The 6,335-nt window shown below is 49.5% G+C and overlaps 1 protein-coding gene across 3 annotated transcripts in view; it reads right to left on the reverse strand.

The window, feature by feature from the left end:
* LOC147034769 (uncharacterized) overlaps positions 1 to 5,906 on the reverse strand; it is a 101,965-nt gene extending 96,059 nt beyond the window's left edge. The window contains exon 1 of one of the 3 annotated variants that reach the window (XR_015060139.1): positions 2,360 to 2,596. The gene's annotated coding sequence lies outside the window, so the exon portion shown is untranslated. Of the gene's footprint in view, positions 1 to 2,359; positions 2,597 to 5,725 lie in introns of those variants that run through there. The other 2 variants (XM_085888587.1, XM_085888580.1) reach the window with 2 other exon arrangements.
* Positions 5,907 to 6,335: the final 429 nt, after the last annotated feature.

The raw sequence follows: 6,335 nt of genomic DNA on the forward strand, positions 1-6,335 counted from the left end.
CCTCCCTAATCACGTGTTTAAACGGAATTTCAAACGTGAGCTCATCGTCATGCAGCACAACCAACTTTATCAGTGTGTGGCAGGTGTTCAAGACGCATGGTCAATGTCTGACAATTCAATAAAAAGGACTTTGCTTTGAGTGATGCAAACACGATCTCACTGCAAACACACTGCAATGCCACAGCAGCTGTTAATCATTATATTTACACACAGACATACTTTGTAGCTCACTTGATGACATCTGCCCTGTCCCTATATATTAACCAACATGACTAAAACATTCCGGCCCTATGGAAGAACGGAGAGAGAAATTATCTGTTTTTTTGATGTTATTTATGCCTGGTATTGGCTTAATGGTTAGGGTGGTGGGCTTAGGATCCTGGGATCCAGAGTTCAAATCCTACTCGGCTGTTGAATTAATACCAGGTAGGGTTGACTCTGCCTGTCATCCTTCCAAAGTCGGAAAAATGAGTGCCAGCTTGCTGGTATCCTGTGTTGGAGTGGTGACCCGTCCAGGATTGTTTCCAATAGCCAAGGAGACTGTTTCGGCAGCATCGACGCTCTGCTCAGAGTATGGTCCCAATGGATGGATGGATGGATGGATGTTCTTTGTTTTGTATTTTTGAGTACGATACAATACGATATAATGATCACTGTTTCCCATTCTGATGCACCATACTCTGTAACAGAGCGTCGATGTTGCCGAAGGACTTTCTTGGCATGGGTTATATAGGATGGTTTGCCATTGCCTTCCCAGCAGTAGTTATGGCAGGAACTTGCAATTTGTTCATGGTGTCGGCAGTAGCTTGGCGACCCTCCGCGAAGGAGCTCTAACGTGTCCACCAACTAATGCCAGCAGATGGGACGCCGGTTGAAAGTCCATAGAGGGACGGCACACATGTTGATGAATTACCTGGCTGGCGAAATGCCAGGATGACAGTTTATACCTGGGTCGGGATTCAAACCCAGGCAAGAGGAGAGTGTGCATACCTGTAGGTCTCGCCGTCAGCCACTATATATATATATATATAAATAATCTGAAGGTGTGAAAATGCCATTATGATGACAAAGATTACGTTTTACAAAAGAAGGAGGTCGTGTTCGGGTCCACCCCAAAAGTCCCACGCACACCGTGCTCCCATGGGTGCAGTCACAAGCATCCGGGGAGGTCCATCGATTCTGCCACTCGTTCAATGGGATGAAACTGCGCCACAAGCCACGGGACGTGCTTAGCCTCGGAATGATGGACCCGAGGGACCACCACGAAGAATGGCTTTCCTCCTTATCGACTGGGACGCGATGTCATCGTGTTCCAGGATCGGAAATCTTTATTTTTTAAAAGGCACAAACTTGGATGCGTTATCGGCTGTTGGCTAAACGTATAAAAAAAAAAAAAAACTTGCATTTCAAGAGCAATTTCCATGAAAAAGGTTCAACTAAAAGCGCGAGAGGCCAGAAGAAACCCAGTCTTCACTTACAAAGGCATATTGTCGTGGCCGAGAGGAAGCCCTCAGTGGTGGTAGTGGTGGTGGTGGTCGTATGGCAGCTTTAGCTGCCGGGGTAGCTATCATTTCTTGAAGCGTGACTGTGTCGCTGATGCAGTGCCCCTCCACCAGTACACACACTGCAACTGGTACTCATTTCGCCGACCTCGGAAGGATGACAGGTTGAGTCAACCTCCTGGTGTATTAATTCAGCGGCCGACGGGGCTTGAACTCAGGACCCTAGGATCCCAAGCTGCCACCCTAACCACTCTAGGATCCTAAGCTGCCACCCTAACCACTCAAGGATCCTAAGCTGCCACCCTAACCACTCTAGGATCCCAAGCCGCCACCCTAACCACTCTAGGATCCCAAGCTGCCACCCTAACCACTCTAGGATCCCAAGCCGCCACCCTAACCACTCTAGGATCCCAAGCCGCCACCCTAACCACTCTAGGATCCCAAGCCGCCACCCAAACCACTCTAGGATCCCAAGCCGCCACCCTAACCACTCTAGGATCCCAAGCCGCCACCCTAACCACTCTAGGATCCCGAGCCGCCACCCTAACCACTCTAGGATCCCGAGCCGCCACCCGAACCACTGAACCAACACCAGGCTTCCTCAGCCCTGAGTGTTTGAGCGTGTCTACGTGAGTGAAGGAGCTCCTGCAGTGATCACACTCGATATCCCTCACACGCTTTGAACGAACCAAGCGACTAAACACGAAGGAAGCCGAAATGCTCCTCCTGGGTTGATAAATGGCCATCGATGCATTGTGGAAGGAACCCTCCCCCACTGTGTTTAGCCTATAATAGGATCTGTGAGGCTCTCAAGTAATAAGAGAAGAAGGCGACGAACGAAGCGAGCCCGGACTCACCGCGGAGAACCGGCGCGGCCGAGTCGCCGTGACGAAGCTTTGGCGCCTTTTCACTCCCCGAGCGCATTCCCGGTCACACAGCACTGGCACGGGTCGCGTGCGCCGTCCGTGCCCGCCAAACGGAAAGGAAGGGACAGCTCGGACATCAAATCGTATTCGCTTCAGGTCACCACGACAACAGGCGCAGCGTGTTCGTTGATCAAATCTTCATTGAGGATCCTCTCACGGGAAAGGTCCCCCCTCACACATACCCCCCCCCTACGTGCTTCTCATTGGAGGACGCGGTATCGGAGGAGGAGCGTAATCCTCTTAGCTCGAAGCCGATTGGGCGTTCTACAAGACAAATAACATGACGTCACTATAAGCGAATACCAAGGACAAATCAATGCCAAGGGCGTGAAAAATGAGAATATTATGATCGCTGAAGTGACGGGAGGTAAAAGTAAACTCACCAAAGGTAAAATTCCGAACCGCGTCAGCACGGTCGGCGCACGTGAAGACGGCAGGTGTTCCGCTGATAAAGGTGCGATTTAAATAGCTCACGCTCGCGTTGCTGAGAGCTGATATTATTATCGAACGTCTTCGTCTTACCTTGTCCGATTGAGTTGTCATGGAAACGGCGATCTAAAGCTGGCTTTGATTTTGAAATGATGTGTAAATTCACTTGTTTCTACACGTAGAGAAAAAAAAAACAAACAAACAAACAAACAAACAAACAACTCGCCTCGACGCTACAGAAGGCCGTGCGGTCCATCTTGCCTGTGCTATATCCAGGATCCTTTGACTCGGTCAATATGTCGGCCTCCTCCTCTCTGTGCTTCACACCGTCCTTATCCTGAACGTTACCTCATTTAACGTCTGCATCCCTCTTTAAAAGTAACTTACTCTTCATACTTGGCGGGGAATATCGCCAGGATATCGTGTAACCGTCAATTAAACGTTCACGACCCAAAGAGAGATGCGGTTGCCATGGATATTGAACCGCAGCATGGACGTGCTCCGAGATGCAGCGCCCTTCTCCGGCACTTCACCAGCGCGGCAGTTTTCGACCGATTCAAAATAAGGCAAGGAGTCCGTGACCCGAGGTTGTTGTTGTTTTTGTACGCAGCCTGCGGCTGCTGGTTGCATCATTCTCTGGAAGCACGCCTGTGCCACTGATGCAGTGCCCCTGTTACCAGTAATTGTGCTGGTACTCGTTTTTGACGACCTCGGAAGGATGACAGGCTGAGTCAACCGCTCAACTCGAACTCAAGACCCCAATATCTCAAGCCAGCCACTTTAACTGTTAGGCCGACAGCAGGCCTAAGGTTTCAAGGTGAGCACACGACCAACTGAAGAGCCACACAACCCCCAGGGTGGGTCGACTTTCAATCGAGGTCTCCCATATCGGGCTCGACTCTGCGTATGAAGGATAAACAATGTTATCTGCAAACGGACCACCTTATTCGAATCGTCTCTCCATGTTAACTGCACACAGCTCGTATCAGTTATTTATTTTAGTTATTTTTACAGCCCGGTGTATTTTCACCCCTGTGACCTTCCGGCTTTGTTCTGGAAGCACTCTTCGTGCAGTGCACCAAAATGAAAGAAAAGGCTCCTATAAAATAAACACTCCTCTTCCTGGCCGTCACGCTTGTGACTGTCTGACTCGCCACACTGGACGATACGGTGCTCCCACCCAGGGTATTTGCAAGGCACACAACCTGGCGGCACTCAGCCAAGCACCAAAGTCTGCATTCCTTTCCAAAGCGCCCACAGCGCAGCGGGCAGGGGGCCAGGACGTGCCTCGAGGTCGTGCTCCATGTAAGTCAAACACGAACCCGCTTGCCGTTGTTAGGGAGCTGGCATTTGTGCGTGGCATTGGGTACGGTATGGCTTTGGAGGTTTCGCAACGACGAGGCCCCGCATCCACTAAACACCATAATCCTGTGTCGTGGAGCATGAATTTCAGTTGTGATGCGTAAATGAATGGTTTCGTTTGTTTGCTTTGTCCGGTGATGAACTACCACCGAACGTGTGGAACTTTACGATTGTAACGAGAGGGTTTAAGTTCAGTGACCAGTAAGATTGCTGAACAGTGCGGTGATGTCTGTTACACTGGAATCCTCTACACGCCATTCCTTTTCTTCCACAACCGACCCTCGTCGTGTTACAACGACATGTGTCCTCCTGGCCGTGCAGTGCAAGTATCCTGACGAGGGATCAATGAGTTCAAAGTGCGTATCGTCTTTCAAGAGCACTTTTTACGCAGCCAACCGACTACAGTACAACTTTGTGAACCCTTCTGATCCTGATGCACCTTGCTCTGCTGCAGAGCGGTGGTGATGCCGAAGCAGTTTCTTGGCAAGCATTATACTGGATGGTTTGCCATTGCCTTTCAGCAGTAGTTGGAGCAGGAATTTGTAACTTGCCCATGGTGCCAGTGAGAGTTCACCGACTTCGCAAAGGACACCGTGGGATCTTTAACGTCCACCGACTAATGCCGGTACTCGGACGTCCAGTTTGACGTCCATCCGAGGGACGGCACACACGTGGATGACAGTTTAGAGATTCATCCCCAGGCTGGACCACCCATTGGCGAGTTTGCGTACCTCTCGGCCATCCTGCAAGACCTATGAAACCTTACTTGTTTATTATAGAGATCGTACAGGTCTTTTCACACAGCAAACATGCATTTTGATTTTTGGTGGAGTGCCAACTGTCACACTTAGGTGGCTGACTCCACTTTTGCTGGAAACTGTTTTGTCATTTTACCGTTTGATGATGTCCGATTAAAGAGGTCCTAAGTTGTTCTGACAAGAAGGCAACCAAACAATGAGCAGGACAATCGTGGAATCCCGCGGTACTGGAAGGTTTCTGTATAAGTGTCACCAAATTGTCAGCATGTTCTTCAGGAATGTTTGTAAATGCGCTGTTTTGGAGCACACTCACAGGTGTAATTATATCGTTACATGCAATGGGGTGTGCGCAAATATGTCGCCCACACCAGCAGGCACATGTGACAACGTAGCTTCGGTGATTGACCAAATCAAAACTACTCGCACTAATGTGACAGCTTCCACTTTTTGAAAGGGACGATGTGTGGCAAGAGATGTCCCTGCGCTAGAGCAGGCAACAATGTGTGGCAACACGATTACACCAGCAAAATACTGGGACAAAAATTGATGAGGGCCCAAAACGCAACATAATCCCAACGAGACGACTCAGAACATGTACTCAAATAATTTTCAACTACAGCCACCTGTTGTAGGGATCGGGATATAAACATTCGAGCTGGGTTTCATGAAATAAAAGAGATAACAAAGGGGCATTTCTCACTGTTGAACAACTTGTGTAGCTGTGCAACGGTGACAAAAAAGGACTCACGGATGCTGACAGCAGTCTCATCCTCGTCTCATACCACCGCACCGGCTCCAATGCACCAAACAGTCTGACCGACCCGCAAGCCGATCCACTCGCCAAATTGTAACTCCAAAATAAGTCACGTCAACTCTTTAGCTGTTCGCTGTCCAGAACCAAACTCAACTCTCTCCCTCTCCCTCTCCAACTGAACCGATTTAACTGCTACATTCCAACGGCATGCCTTTTATCTCGGCTTGCCCACGTGGGGGGGGGGGGGGTGGTTATCACTTGTATGGGATGTTCCTGATAGCATCACAAGTACTTCACACCAATTCCCGGTTGGTAGAACCACGCCCATGGAATGGTATTAAATTAGAACTGTTGAGGAAATTGGGGAGGGGGGAATGGTAATCATAAAGAGGGTTCGCTTGATGGGGAAGCCAAGCTTGCAGGACATCTTTGTGATGCTACGATTGACTGCTGACCTCACAACCCTGCCAGCAAAGATGAGATGAACAGTAGGAAGACTTGGGTTTTGCCTTTACGAAAAAGACACACACACACACACACACACACACACACACACACACACACACACACACACACACACACACACACACACACACACACACAC

Source organism: Eptatretus burgeri, chromosome 1 (genome assembly GCF_056783735.1).
Source record: "Eptatretus burgeri isolate ZD-2024b chromosome 1, Ebu_testis_v1, whole genome shotgun sequence".
Taxonomy (NCBI): Eukaryota; Metazoa; Chordata; class Myxini; order Myxiniformes; family Myxinidae; genus Eptatretus; species Eptatretus burgeri.